A 16,586-nucleotide genomic window follows, 5' to 3' on the forward strand; every position below is an offset into this window, starting at 1 on the left:
GTACCAATCTTGTGTTTTGAATTTGATTTTTGGTACTACCCTTTTGTATACATTGGAATCCTGTATGGTGTCTTCAAAGAGTAATGATGTGTCTGATTTTTCACAGAAAGGGTTGCATGAACTTCACTGGAGATGTATTTAAATCTAAAGATGAATTAGTCTTTAGTCAGATTTTAGTTCAGACTTGCATACTGACAGGTATTATGAGAGTTTTCCACTTGCAAAAGTTATATTACTCTGTGGTGGTAGTGGAACACTTGTAATTAATTCTCTAAATTAATTCACATCTTTTAAACTGACACAGTAATCAGTTCTGTCATTGTCAATGAGTGCAAAAATGTGATGCAAAATAATGACCTTTTAGTGCATTTCATTGCATCTTTTCCCACAGTCACCCTGTCTACCTTCTGAAATTTCATGAGATAAAGAACAACTTTAAAGACTATTGTCTGAAAGAAGGGCTTTTTGAAAGAAAGGCTCTTTGCATTTTAAATGAATGGCACTTAGCTGCATGGCTAAATCTAATTGGTTGTGAAAGCCAAGCACCCCTTGTCTTTCCACCAGTGACATTGATTAGGATTTTCTAATACTGAGCCTGAGGGGACTTAAGTCAATCCAATTACCTTTGGCTGCCATCATTAGCTTGACGTGGCCCCAGGGGCCCTTCAACTTTGTCTCCAGCACTGAAGATCTGAATCTGTGGACAATGAATGCCATGCAGCCTGGCTGCTCTGGTTGGACTGAAAGGTTGGCCATGGTAATAATCTTCAAAGCAGCTTTACCAGTATCTATGGCTAAACTAAGGGAAACTTTCTGTCTGTGTCACTCTATGAGATGTTTGCACCAGGAGAAGAACTTGTTTCTGCCAAACAAGATGCTTATAAAAATAGTCCATTCGGGAGCTGAGATTAATTTTGACGTGATCAAGCATGTAAAATAAAAAAGATGCACATATTTACCGGAACACACTCATAGACTAGTATATATCACCTCAAAACGATGGAAAAAAACAACAATCTTCTGTAAAACACTGCAACATTCACTTATTGTACATAGCACATTGACACATGAGACAGGCTGATAATCTGGACATTGTGTTGATCAGCCACCAACAAAATTTAAGCGACCCAGATAGACCAGCTGTTGGCCTAAATGTCAATCAGCTATGGCATTATCACTCAGAAAGCAAAGGGCGACCAGCTTCCCCAACAGTAACATTACAGCTACTGACATTCTAATTAAATGATTAAATCATTTTTCAAATACATTCATTGTATTTGTATCTTGTTGTTGCAGCCATACAAATTAAACCTATTTTAATGAAACAACCAAGAGAGTTAGAAAAGTTTCCAGTATTGCTAATCATCTTTGTGGCTGTACTTTTGAAACACTTTTAGACAGAAGCAATGAAGAATGGGTTTGAGGAATTATGTTGAAAAACAACTGTACAAGACTGACTGAGAACAGAAGCTGATAGAAGACCTACAATAGCTACTCATGGATGTGAAACTGGGCCTGTGCCTGGATGAAGAAAGAGGACTGCGTCACTTGTGAACAAGAGAGTTGGACACCCAGCCAAAAATATCAGCAGAGTCCTTTGTGGTAGATGAACTCATATCCAGTGGAAAATTAAATGACGTGGTTATTGGAGGCTAACCACTACTACTGACTTCACTATGAATGACTTTGATTAACTATTATCAATTGTTTTTAGGTCTCATGTTTTGGATTTTATTAACATTTTATTCTTTTATACCGTGAAGCACTTTGTAACTTGTTTTTCAAAGGTGCTATATCAATAAAGCCATTATTTTGAAGGACAGTGGCCTTCTTCTCTACACAGACAGTCAGTACCATGGACAGGGCCTGTTGGGGCTTTGAACAAGTTTGGAATCCCCCAATTTCACATTTATTGATTGTCACATATCTGTTGACTTTATGTGATTATTTCAATATTTGTACATCATAGGAATGCTAAGACAAACAGAGAATAGGGAATTTATATTTTCACTGTAAGTTTTGCTTTCAAGGTCATTTTGGGTTTCATAATATTCAATTCAATTCAATTCAATTCAATTCAATTCAATTTTATTTATCTAGTGACAAATCACAGTCACACAAGTTATCTCAGGGCACTTTTCACATGGAGCAGGAATAGACAGTATTATTTATTTTACAGAGACCCAACATTCCCCCATGAGCAAGCACTCAGCGACAGCGGAAAGATTGACAGAGAAAGAAAGAGAGGGAGAGGGGAGAGAGAGACACAGAGAAGCGCAATAACAAATATAATAATGATAATAATAATAATAGAAATATGACTAATAGCAATAATATAATAGCAGACGTGGGTGTCAAGCAGGACCACCCCAGATAGCAAAATTGCTGTGGCCCAGATCTGGCCCACACCCGAAACTTTCGGCACTTTCATCTGGCTCATATACCGCATAGAATGATGGCACTTGGGCTGTTCCACTCCTGTTTCCCAAATCTGGGCCACAAGCAAGCCGTATGTCAACCAAGAACAAACCAGATAAACCAGAACTGGCCCACATCCAAAATACACATGCCTGAGAACACTGCATCTTTACCAAAAAAAAGGCCCGCATTTGATTTAGGATATTTAGGCCATATTGGACAGTACAGAGAGAAGTCCTTTGTCCGATGCAATTAAAAGGTCATTTGTAACTTTCACCAGTGCTGTCTCTGTGCTATGATGCACTCTAAATCCTGACTGAAAATCCTCAAATAAGCTATTGTTATGTAGAAAGTCACACAACTGATTGGCGACTGCTTTCTCAGGGATCTTAGAAAGAAGAGGGAAGAGGGAAGGGAAGGTTAGATATAGGGCTAAGTTTACCTAAACACCTGAATCAAGAATATGCTTTTTAAGAAGAGGTTTAATTACAGCTACTTTAAAGGACTGTGGTACATAGCCTGTTACTACAGATTGATCATATCTAGTAAAGAAGTGCTAACTAAGGGTAAGACTTCCTTAAGCAGCCTAGTTGGGATGACATCTAAGAGACAGGTTGATGGTTTAGATGAAGAAATCGTTGAAGTTGGTTCAACATACATTTACTTTTTTTTCAATTATTATGCAAGAAATCTAATCCTATCGTTATATCACAACATCTTCATCGTTTGAACTTCAGTACAACCTTGATCATATGTGATCAAGAATTGACAAGACATGACAAATGAACCCACTCTTGTTAGACACTGTGGATGCACAGCTCTTTGCACCCCAAAAGCAGCCAATGCAAAGGGCCAAGAGGGTTAATCAGGGCATTTACCCCTAGCCTTATATAGTTTCCACTTTGTTATGAATCATCCTGTCAAAAACCTGCTCTATACCCTTCAGGTTATCTCTAATTCCCTCTGTATGCCACTCAATCCCTCTATAACTTCTGTGAACTGCAGCTCCCACACCAGATGCTCTGGCTCAGACTATAAATGTATCTGATAAGAAAACAGCTCAGATGACTTTGTCTTAGCCCTTGTCTTGTCTCTCCTCACACATTTAATGCACATGCTGTGTCTTATCACAGAGATACAATGGCAAAGGAGGATCACTGACTGTGATGTGGAAAACCTATTGTAGCATAAGCCATACCTGCAAAAGAGAACCAATGTCAAATCTCTTCTAAAAATATCTAGTAATATTAGTGGTAATTTTTTTTTTTTTTTTGCCAGTTATTTTTTTATGTTGTCTTTAACAGGGTTTATTTTTCCACTATTTTCCTACAGTATACAGTGTATTTTTGTAGTCTAGATGATAAATTGCATGCTTTATTAAAGTAATAGCATTCCAAATCTGCCATAACAACTTTCTTTCTTCTTTGGTGTATCATACAAAAGCTTAGAGTGGTGTCCACAAGGACACACACACACACACACACACACACACACACACACACACACACACACACACACACACACACACAAACACACACACACACACACACACACACACACACACACACACACACACACCATCCTCCCAGGAAATCTACTGCTGATGTACTTGATAACATCAGGACCATACTCCTTCTGTGACAGATTGCAGACTAGGAACCAGCTCAAACAGGATTACAAATGAGAGAGTAAAAGAGATACAGAGAGAAGGGGGGAGAGAAAATGAGAGTGTGGAAGAACCAGAGAAAATGAGAGTGTGGAATAAAGTGGAAGAAAACTGAGAGAACGAAGAACCAGAGATCCAAAGAGGTGGGGACATTAACCTTGGGTCAGGTGAAAACAAACATTCTCTCCTCAGTCACAGGACATGTTTGTGTTTTCCCTATCCTGCTCTGCTTTGCCTTTGTAGATAGCCATTGCACGTCATCTAACCTCTGTACTTTTCAGCATTGCATAATGTAAACAAAAACGTTGGCCAACAATGTGAAGTTATAAACACCAAGCCTCTCTTCCATTTGTGAGTAGGTTCCATATCTTTTCATCCAAATTATAGCAACTCTGTCTTGGTTAGCTTACAAAGTGAAAGTTGATGTTGGTTAACTGCCTGCACTCACTGAAGATGTTGGAGCTGACTATTATTGAATTTGGTATTCAATAATGTGAGTAGGTGTCTTTTTGTTTCTATTGAAGAGGCCTCAGTATATGGACTCACAAGGTCCAATGTAGATTCAAATGTTGCCATTTTTAAATCACTTTCTACAACATCTGCAAGTCCCTTTCACTCACCATCATCCTTTCCAACCCACTTTTCCCTTTCCACACAAAATGTATGCTTTGTCCAGGTTCAAAGAGTTCAACTTATAGACAAGCCGTTTAAAGACAAGTCCATGGTAGGGTATGTCTACCACTCCACTAGACAAAGCCTACCAAATTGGTCTCCCCAACATTTTATTTTCCATAAAGATGCATTAAGAAATTTTTACCATCAAAGGGGAGAAACACTCCAAAACAAACACAGCCATGATACTGTATATCATCGGGTTATCAAGTGGTTATGGCTAATTGCCCATATTTACACAATCTAGCTGGCATAAAGCAATATTAGTGTCCTACTGGAGATGTTTTTGCCCACCTGACTAAAGTCCAATCGTGCTTTTGCTCTGGTTTAGTTCACTAACCCAACTAAAGAGTTTGTTTAGGTTTGTTTGGGTTTCACTTTTTTAACTGTCACATGCAGAGTTACATGTAGTCTCATGGGATTTGAAGATAATATGAGGTTGAAGAATATAGGACTACATTATTTTATCTTTTTACTATGACAGTAAAGAAAACAAAACCAACATTGAATTTATCATACTAATCCAAAATCCTAGCATTGTTTCAGAATAAACTAAATAAACTGCACCGGCCTCTCTCTCACTCTCTGGATGGTCAGTGGTTGTATTGAAGGGCTCAAGGTGTTTGTCATTGTGTGCTGTAGACACACAGACACATTACAGGGCCCGCTGAAGCTTTCAGTAAATTTGGAATGTATTAGGAATCAAAACACATGTGGGGTCATGTGTGATTTATGACTTTTTTTTTTTAACTGAAAGTCTGGTAGTTGTATTTTTGAATTCTTACCTCCTTGTGTGTATGTCACACTTTATTTCTTATTTTTAGAAGAAGACTCACCCATCTCACTTAGCTTCCTTACTATTTTTCTCATGCTTATAGGTGCTACTGTAATGAACATTCAGTTCATCACTTAGTTTCAGGGTTGGATTTGGCTGCCCCTTTAAAAGAACAACTGGCCCCAGTCTGGCCTGTAGTTTAAATGAGCCAGAACCGCCAATGATTATCACCGGTGTAAAAGTGCTCATAAGGACCTTCCAAATGTAAACCATATTAAACTAACTCTAAATAAAGAGGGAAACTGTGTTTGGCACATAGGCATGCACGCTCACACGTGCCCTTAAATGAATGCACATGTGTACACTCTTGGCACACAAATATTAAACTTTAATACATACACATAAACAAATAGTGAATAATGAAACATACATGCCATACATTTTACATTAATAAGTTATTGCATTTTATGCATGCTTTTTCTCCATGTCTTTATTTTCCAGTTAAGTCCAGCTGGATCTGGTTCTGATTTGATTCATTTTAGTTTCTATATGTCAAAGCAAAGCAGATATATTCAGAAAGGTTCCTGTTGATACTCATACTTTAGAGATAAGAGTGGATGTGAACTGAAATTTGGGGTCAGCATAACTCAATCTCATTCATCTGTTTTGTTTTTATTTAATTGTTTTTTATAATTGAATAAACACAAATGTTTTAAGTGTCAATAGGAAACATTTTGCTCAGAATTTTGCACATCATGCCTACATGGCCAATCACCAGTGAATTTATTACATGCAGTTATTGCATGAATTTCAGTGATGACATGGATTATAATAGCTGCACCATGAGAGACACAAAGCAAGAACAAGAATGTTTTCAGATCATAAAATCAAGGTTTAATTAAATTTCAACCAATGATATCAAACCTTGAAATGTCATGGAATACATAGTGTGAAGAATTTTCTTTTTTTCTGGACCGTATTTGTTACTGTCTGTGTGCAGGCTGGTATTTAAACATGCAGCTATGTGTAAGTGATTTTCAAGCTTACGGTCTAAACACAATTTTTTAAATGGATAATTTGTAGAACAGTCCTCTATTTTTAAATGTGGACCTCATGGTGACCCTCCCAGAAGGATTTATATCAGATTTTTGTGGTCTGCAATGGAAATATGTGTGCGTGTTCCTTCCCAAGCTTACATACTACAGGCCTTACACATAAATGTGGTAGCTTTCAGAACACTGGATGGAGCTGCTAAACGGAAACAATATTGTTAAAGTAGTACAAAAATGTAAACTGTCGAAACCAAAATCAATCAAACAATATTTATATATAAATGCTGTTCCGCAGTGTGACAGACTAAGATGTTGATATGAAGTGATGCAGAGAAGTGTAGTTTATTAATGTGTGACTAGCAAAACACTACTTGTGTTCACTGTGGGAAGACCTAAATCATAAAGAATAGATTTTGAATGTCTTTAACTTGACATGTGATCTATGAGTGGAAGGGTCATGGACTCTGGCTTACAGAAACCCTACAACATGTTCCTACAATAACTGAAAGGTGCACATGTTTGTGTTCCCTAGAGATGAACTCATTTAAGCTTCAGTGTCTAGGTTAAATTCATGACCTGGGTCAGAAGCGCTTAACAGGAGCTCTGAAAAGCTGTGGTCATATGAAACCATATCTTATGTGGGAATCAGAATTTGGCGTCTACTAGATTCATGTCTACTTTCGCTTGGGAGACAGGAAACAGGCACTACATTTTGTGGAAATCTTTGCTACTGTGGATAAATAAGGATGGACTGAAATATGTGGAAGAATGGGTCACATAGACTTTGCATTTGGACTTGATCCAGGTCTTCCATGTTATTTACAGTGGTAGAGGTGGCCCAAGAAATAAACAGGAAATACATCATCCCGAGGGTGTGCCCATGGGAGGAGAGGAGTTTCCTGCCAGTGAGGAATGCTGGCCATCATGCCCACAGCTGCTCTGATGTTAGTCATAGGGTTACACACTACCAAGCCTTCAGAGACCCCAGTGAAAACACAGTGGAAAGTCCCCCACCTTAACTACAGGAGATATTAGACGTGCTGCAAAAAACAAATTTCAACATAATTGATTTAATACAATAATTCAATATGGCACACTCATGTGGAAAACACTCAATAGGGCATTCCATTCATCAAAACAGAAAATCAGTGACACGCTTTAGCAACAGAAAATATTTTTGTAAAACTTTTAGCATTGAAAGATGATTGTTGTCACAGTTGGACGTCATGGTGGAAATGCTCACTGCTCACTGAGTTTCCTTCATATTTCCATGAAAATACAAAGAATATTTTTGAACCAGAGAGTAGCACTGATGTCGAGCATTCTCTGTTTAGCCCGCCCAAAGTAACCCTCACCCTAACACTTCATCAGTCAACAAGTCAGGAATGATTCATACATCTGTGATGTATACAGCTTGATGTAAACATCACAGATGAGCAAACGAAGACAAGGGCTCACACTGCACTGTATATACAGTAGACAGATCCCATGGGACGCAATCAGAGAGTTGACATTAATAACTAGTCCTTATAGATTAGTATAGATCTGAAATCTAACACACTTCTGTAACTGTACTACTCATAATGATGGCATTACATAAGGACCCTCTCAGCATAAGATGAAAACAATGGTCTTTCACTGTAGTTACAAGAAGTAAACTTCAGGTATAATCCTCTGTAACATTTGCCACTGAGGATCTTATAGCTAATCTTTCCATAACAGCACCTTCACTGCTCTCCTTGTGCCGGGATTCTCTCCATCAAGGGTCCCTGTAAAACACAAAAGGATTTTTCTGCTCAGTCACATGGATTATTCCCTGGCAATTGGATTATGAGTATAGAACAAGTCCTCAGTCTAAAGAGGCGCATTAAAAAATGGCTCTCCTTTGCCCCAATCACATTAGTGCTGCACAGAGCTGCCAATTAAGAGGCAGTCTATGGTGGTCCGGCTTGACTTTTATTGGCTAAACAAATTTGATGAAAGTTTGTGGTTTTGACCTTTTTGCTACATTAAGGTAGAACTGGGGGCATTGAGAAGCAGGGTAGAGATGAAATGAGATGGAAAAGTCAGACAAATCAAGCCCTTCTTCAAAAGAACAGATCAAAGACATGAAGTTAGAGCGATTATCAGCTATGGTTCAATACATCTCAGGCAATATATTTTTTTTTATTAATCTATCATTTTGTCATTTATTTATCATCATATTATATCTCACCCTTGTGCAATAAGACCGTTTTTTTGTGCAATTATCCAATTTCCAGAGCAATATTTTGGTACAATGCTACACACCATATGTGTATTACCACCACAGGTCATATCTGTATATGTGATAGGTGTATATAGTGCATATGGTTTTTATAGTTTATAGTTTTATAGTTTTTAGTTTTCATTCGCTCACTCTTTTTCTTCTTCTTTGAGCTGCTTTAACAAGTCAATTTCCCCTGTAGGGATCAATAAAGTTTTCATTTATTTATTCATTCATTCAAAGTTTATTATCAAATTAGGTGGTTATCTTCTTGCCCAGTGAAGTTATGTTAGTTCCAGTTTGTAAATATCTTGTCTCAATAAACTGCCCTAGCCGCTTAATATCCATATTCAATTTAGTGAAATGGCCTACTGCATTGCACTGAACTTGGAGACAATTTGATGGCCCCCTCAGGAATTCATAGCAAGCTCACTTGAGTCTAATAGTCAAAGTAGTCAACCACATTTTTCTGTTTATTAATAGCATATCAAAAACAAAACGTGTGAGAACAAAGGATTAACACCATCATAAGATATCTAAACTTCAAAATCTTTTTTGCACATTTAATGGATGGAATTAATTTTCATAGTCAACCTTTATGCCCAGTGTGGAGCCCAGTATCTCATGTAACAATGGGTCTTAATAACTACTGGTGTAATGATTTTTCAGAAGTAAGCCATTCCTACATGTAGAAATTTCACGAGTCTTCACTAATACTATTAGTTCTGCTAAACAGTTTGAATTGAAATGAGAAACTGATTAATTTTGCACATACTATATTCAGTGTTTCTAAAAAGCAACTTAACACCTTCTGATATGTTTGTTTTTGCTAACCTCCAGCAATTTAACTTCTCACTCTACTGAATTGATGTACAACAACAGACCACCCCTCTAACCACACTCAGCCACATCCGTCAGTGATGCCGTTTGTGATTAGAGGTGAAACAGACTTGAAACTTTCAACCAGAGAGGGTAGTGAAACAGTACTATTCAGTCCGGTGTTAAATTACTCTTTAATTGTATTTTTCATTTTTCACTGTCCAACTGATTGTTTTTCAAAGTTTTTATTCCATTTTCTGAAACTAATAACTCTCTTGTTTCATTGTTACTCCATTACTTTTTTCATTTTTCTCTTAGTGATTGCTTTTATTGTCTATTGTAGTGTTATGCCCACTCTGGGTCTCCTGAAAATCTGCTTGCCTTTTCTAATAACCTAATATCACTAAAAAAATTTGTTAACCCTCTGCAGCTACTCATTTTTCTTACTGCTATGGCAGGGCTGATGTACATAACTCCCGCTCCCTCTCTCTTTTTTACTCAGACTTCTCAATTATGTGGCTTTCATTACTTGAACATATCTATCTCAATCTGGCCATTGGTCTTGCCGATTAAGTCTTAAATCTCCTTAGGTCTTGGCTAAGACTAGCCTTTTTTTTGGCCCAGTCTTCTCTCTGCTCCTGTGATGTTGCCTTGAAGGTAACAGTAGCTAACAAGATATGATAAGCAGCTTTAACATATAAATGGTTTCATGTGACCATCTATAATTATATTTTAGATATTGGAAAATGCATTGTGACAAGTGACATTTGCTGTGTGTAGTCAGAGTGATTGTTCAAGATCTCTGCAATTGCAGTTTTACTGTAAGATTAATAATTCAAGATTATCTGGGTACGGGTTGCAGCAGCAGGCTAAGCAAGGAAGCCCAGACTTTCTTCTCCCCAGCTGTATCCTCCAGGTCCTCTTGGTGGATCCCAGGATGCTCCCAGACCAGATGGGATATATAAGCCACCCCATCTATCACACTACAGGCACCGTCCCTGACATTCAGGTGACGTTGAAAGGTGTGTTACCCAAGACAGCTCAGCAATATCCAATCTGTGACCTCTGCAAAGGAAATGGGTAAGGCTCCCGTTAAATCTCCCAATACTGCTTCCTCCACAGAAGGCTACATTGGTCAGGTTCAAGAATTCCCAGTAGGCATTAAGCAACAGTCTGGGCTAAGCCCACTCTTGAGTCATCGGAAAGTTTGTCTGAGTTTGTCTGACTAACAGACAGTTCTTCTACATGGCCTCCCCGAACTCCTCCCACACTCAATTGTAGCTATGGTAACTACCGAAGCTACAGCCCATCTTCAACCAAGCCTGAAAGGTCTCCTTCTTCAGTTTGATGGCTTATGTATCCAAAAAATATTGAGGTACAATACCCAACGCTACTCTAGGAGTGTATCCCAACTCACATTTGGCCAGACAGATCGCAATTCACAGGGCTAATTTTTACCCAGCTGGAAATTTTTTGTTCTAAAAACATTCTTAGAATGTTACATATAATGTTCAAGTAGTGTTTTCAGCTGGAAGTTTTCTTTTGGTTCCTGGAACATTCTCTTAAAATATCCTAAAAATGTTTATTTATAATATTGTTCGAACATTATGCCCAAACGTTCCTTAAAACGTTTTTAATGGGAAGTTTTGTTTTGGTTCTCAAAATGTTTTAGGATAATGTTCTCTAAAAACATCCTAAAATGTTTGTTGACAACCTTCTTAAAACGTTTAGTGATAACATTGTTAGAACATTATGCCCTAACATTCTTAAAACATTTTGTGAATGTTGCAGTGAGAATGTTCTTCTTTTGTTATCAAGCAACATTGTGGGAATGTTTTATAAAAGACCATTCTATAATATGTTACCTCAACAACGTCCTCAAAACATCCTCAGTAGAGCAGTTAAAACGTTATGTCATTTAACCTATAGGGACATTATTTGAAATGATAAACATCCTTAAAACATTCGTGAACATTACATTAAAATGTTTTCTTTAAAACATTATTAGAACTTGTAGGTAATGTTAGCCAACGTTGTGGGAACGCTCCCTTCTAGTTGGGTTAGGTCTCCCATATTCCCTGTGTTCTCCTCTGTTTTTTCCCTCCCTTGTGTGCGGGTTTGTCCCCAGTTTGTCTCTGTGTTTGTGTGTGTATGCTGGGTGTGGCAACCTGGTTTCCCTCTCTCACTCGTCAACCAGTGCACCTGCAGCTGATCACCTAATCAAATTAACAAGCCACTGCAGCATAAAACCCTGGCTCATCCATTTAGACTCTGCCAGATCTTTCAGTCTACCATGTGGTTCACACTCGTCTGCCTCAGTCGCCAGCCATGAACAGCTTCATCTTCATCACCTGTCTCTGGTTTGGACCCTCAACTCATCGCCTGCCTGCTCTGCTAAGAAACCCCATTCTCCAACTTGCTTTTATAACACTGAACCCCTCACCTGCTCTGCTCCAACTGCAATAAAGCTGAGCTACTGACACAAGCAAAGTGCTCCCAAGGGACTCTTCATAATCTGTTGCTCCCCTTCTCCTTTCCACAAAGTTGGGTAGTAAAAAATAGGCAGTAAAATAAAAGTGCAAAGCAAGAATCGCCTTTGAAGTTCTTCTCTACATGTTACACACTGTGCTGTGTCTGTGTTGTGGGTGTATAAAATATATAAAGTAGAGGTCTGTCTGTGCATTGCAATTGTCTGTGATCTAGGAGACCTGACTTTGAGACCTGGTGTGGGGACCTTCTTTGTAAGATAGTTTATTCATAAACACTTATTTTAATGCTTTAATATCCTAAAATTAAAAGTGAAATAAAGACAAAAAATGGATTTTTACACCTTTTTCCACTTTTATTCGAATACAAATATAAATAATTTTGCTGCCTCAACAAATAGAGATACAAATCAAATACCTGGATCTCCGCACGTCCCTACTAACCAGTCTACAATCATATGCACCACCTTCAGCACCCAGTCTATAGATGAAAGTGGAAAGAATTAAACTCGTCTGAGCTGCATCTTAGTCTTTTCATGGACTGAAGGGGTCATGACTACAGCCCTGCGTTATGCACACGTGATGGAGTTAACATTGTATTGGCTTTTCTCTGGCTTTTAATTTAAGTTGTGTGTTGAGTAGGAGCAAGTTTACATTAACCCCCTTTGTGTCTGTACTTTACACAGAAGTCAAAGCCAGGTCAAGAACTTGCTACAAATGCTCTGATGTCAGAAAGCTTAAAAGCTTCCTGCACAATTGACTGTATGTGCCAACAATATCCCTTTGGCAAAGAATATTTCTTAAAGGAGTATTACATAAAAACATTTCAGCCCATCCTCACAAGAAAAATTACAGTATGGGTTTAAAATTCAGGCCAGCAAATACGACCTATAGTTATGTTTACACCTTATTAGGAGAAGGCGGGTTGGGTGGAAAGCTAGATGGTTAGATAGCAAAAAGTGGACTCTGCTGCAGGAGACCATTGTTCGATTCCAGTTTCCAACCGTGAGTCTGGACATTTAAAAAAAACAAAAACATAATGTCTTGGTGTTTACTGTTGCCATGACGATGAAGGTTGTGTAACTCTAAGGAAGTATAAAGCACGTTTCAAGTGATCATTTTAACCCAAACCATCCCATACATAAGTGACACAAGTGTGTCTTACACAGTAGAAAAGGCAGTGTCTCACTGCAGCTCTCGTCCTTCTCACTTCAGTGGCAAAATCAGCTCACTGATCTTACTTCTCCACGGATGGAGTTGCTGTACCAAGCTATGCTGCCGCTGAGCATCTCTTCTGCTTTAAGTGTGTTGGACAGGACCATGAAGAGAGTGACATGATGCAGCCTCTGCCCTGTGTGCACTGCCAGGGACTTTCTTTGACTCAACACTGGCAATGGTGGGACCATTTTTGGCTGTGTGACATCTCACTCTGCCGCGACAAGAGTGAACTGGAGCTTGTGATTGATCTCCGTGGTGAAGATGAGTTCCCTGCTTCGTCCAGTCCTCTTCTGCACCATCGCCAGACGCTTTGGCCATGGCAGCGGAACATGTAGGGCTCTCACTGCCCCCCATCCCACCCACACCAGTCAGCCGGCTTCGTGAAGGCTTTTACCTGCCTTTGTTTCACCTCCTCTCCCGACATTTGGCAGTGTGTAGAAGCATCCTGGAAGGAGCCACTGAAAATGCAGTCATCAGTCAGGGGAGAGTGCAAGGCCACACAGAGGCAGGCTGTCCTGATGTTCCCCCCCAAGAAGGCTGCTTTATGCCTTTTCTCCTCTTCGTCTCATTCCTTCTCTGCTGGAGAGAGTGAGACGAGAGTGGCTGTCAGTCATCCTGATAACCCCGGACTGCTGCTCGGTGCCGTGGTATGCAGAGATGACCCAGATGTTGGCGGCCCAGCCCCGGTCCATTCCCCAAGTGTAGCTGACTCTGTCTCAGGAAGTGGGCTTGATAGGCGTGCTGTCCATGCTGGGCCAACCTCTCCAGGCTTGGCTCCTGACAGGGACAGGCTGATGCGGGCTGGACTGTCTGTACAAGTTGTACAGACCATGCAGATGGCGAAAGCAGGATCCACCATTGCTTGCTACAGAGCAAAGTGGTTGGGATTCCAATGCTGACGTAAGAAAAAGGAGATTAGATCCCCTGTCATGTGTAGTGGGACAGGTTCTCTCCTTTCTAAAGTATCTGGTAGAAAAGGGTCTCATGCCACTATTGAGGTGTATGCAGCAGTGATTCCCTCCTGTCATGAGGGCTTTGGCGATAGACCTGTCTTTGCTTAACCCCTTGTGAAATGTTTTTTACAGGGGGTTAGGACACAACGCCCAGTGATGCATGTCTCCGCCCCCCAGTGGGAACTACCGTTGGTGCTCATGGCCTTAGTGAGTGATTCCTATGAGCCCCTGGAACGCTCTTCTTTGAAGGTGTTTTCATTCAAGACAGCTTTGCTGCTTGTGCTGACCTCAGCTAAAACAGTGAGTGAATTGTGCGCCCTGTCGGATCACCCCAGCTGTTTGCTGGGGTGAAACAGTTAATTTAGGTCGAGAACTATTCAGCTAGAGGCATTTTGTCCTCCACCCTATGGGGACGTCAGTTGGGCAAAATTGCATCTATTGTGTCCAGTATGTGCTTTGCCATTCTGTTGTATGTTGTTATGTTGAACACACAGCCCCCTTCCGGTACACTGAACAGCTGTTTGTGTGTTATGGAGAGGCAGTGTCCGGTAAAGCCCTATCCAAGAAGTGCCTAACTAGTCCCCAAGCCTACATGCAGGCGGATAAGGACCCTCCCACTGTGGTCTGAGCGCATTCCACATGTGGTGTAGCAGCAACGATTACCTTATTCAGTGAGGTAAGTGTTGAGGACATATGCATGGCAGTGTCTTGGTCTACACCTTGTCCGTTCATAAGGTTCTATCTATTGGACATGACGGCCTCCTTTTCAAGGTCTGTCCTCTCAGGAGTCTGGTGACTGGTCAGGTGCCACACACAATACTGACCCCTCAAGTTGCTCTGGATCAGTGTTTCTATCTCGAACAAGCCCAGCAGCAGAACACTGGCCATAGACGTCCCTGTGGCAGCCTGGTTGGCTACCCTCCACACATTTAATAATTTTGGGACAACAACAGAGGTCTATGGCACAGAGGAATAAATTATATCATGACTTTGGATATGCACAGAATACCTGTAAGTAGGATGGTTTAATTGTTGGTTTGGATCCAACATGAGATTTGTTGACAATAAGAGCAATATAAAAAATCATAGCCTTATTCTTTAACTCTTCTTTTTTAACAAAGAATTACTCTGGTCTAAATGTCAGGACTGAATGCCACCAGGAACAGCAATCACCCAACCACCCCTAGTGTAAACTGTTGATAAAACTAGGAATTAGCAACAAACAAAAAGTAGTGGTAACATTAGCTGGAATATTAAGAGAACTAGCCAGCACTCAAGTACAATATTAATTTAAAGATTATTACATTACCTTTGGATAAATTCCAAGTGCATGAGGTGTCTTCGGCATGATCTTTCCCTAACCCTACCCAAGTGGTTTTTGTGCCTAAACCTATAACCAGACCTTAACCACAGCATTGTCACACCATAAAACATAATTTTTTAACAGTGATTTGTAACGATTTCAGAAAGCGGCATATTATGGTCCTATAAGTTGTTCTGGAATGCATAACTACGGTCGCTAGATGGTGTAAACGTAACTATAGGTCGTTTTTTGCTGGCTGAATTTTAGACCTATATTGTTGTTTCATTATGAGGATATGTTGAAACATTTAGTGATCCAAGTGTCCACTATTCAAAAGTCACAATTACAAAAATAAGGAAGCCCTATTTGCATCAATCTTCAGATATTTCTTAATTCAAGTTTTTTCTTTCTTGAAAAGTCAATATCAATGTTTTTTACTTTTGGGCTTTAAGACTGTTTCCTATCCATTTTAGCCTTCCACTTTTCATATTTGTTTTTGCACAATTCTTCATTTAATATGTAATAATATATACATTATAGCATTTTGAAAAGTATTTCTTCAAGAGTAATTGATAAACGTGGAAACGTGTACAGCAGAGGATCATGGACAATAGTAGCTTAGCCAGAAAAGGCACAAAGAATGGACACTGAAGGCCCTCATGTGGGTGGTACTGCAGGCTAACAAAAGGAGAGACAGTGGAAAGGCACAGTCAGCCACTATGAGAAGCCCTAAGTCAGCAGTAAAACAAAACAGTTAGTCAAGTTCCTGTTACAGGGACCCTGCACTACAAAGCATCAAAACAACAAAAAGAGGCAAAAAGTTGTTGTAAAAATAGCACCTGTCAAGGGCTGAAGCTAAATTTTATTTTACATTACTGATCAGTCAGTTATTAGTATATTGGCAATTGTTTGTGCTATTGTTTTTGAAAGATAGTTTTGCCATTTTTTATTAACTATAGTCTACAATGAGTACTGTTAA

The sequence above is a fragment of the Thunnus thynnus genome, chromosome 1 (genome assembly GCF_963924715.1).
Source record: "Thunnus thynnus chromosome 1, fThuThy2.1, whole genome shotgun sequence".
Lineage (NCBI taxonomy): Eukaryota > Metazoa > Chordata > Actinopteri > Scombriformes > Scombridae > Thunnus > Thunnus thynnus.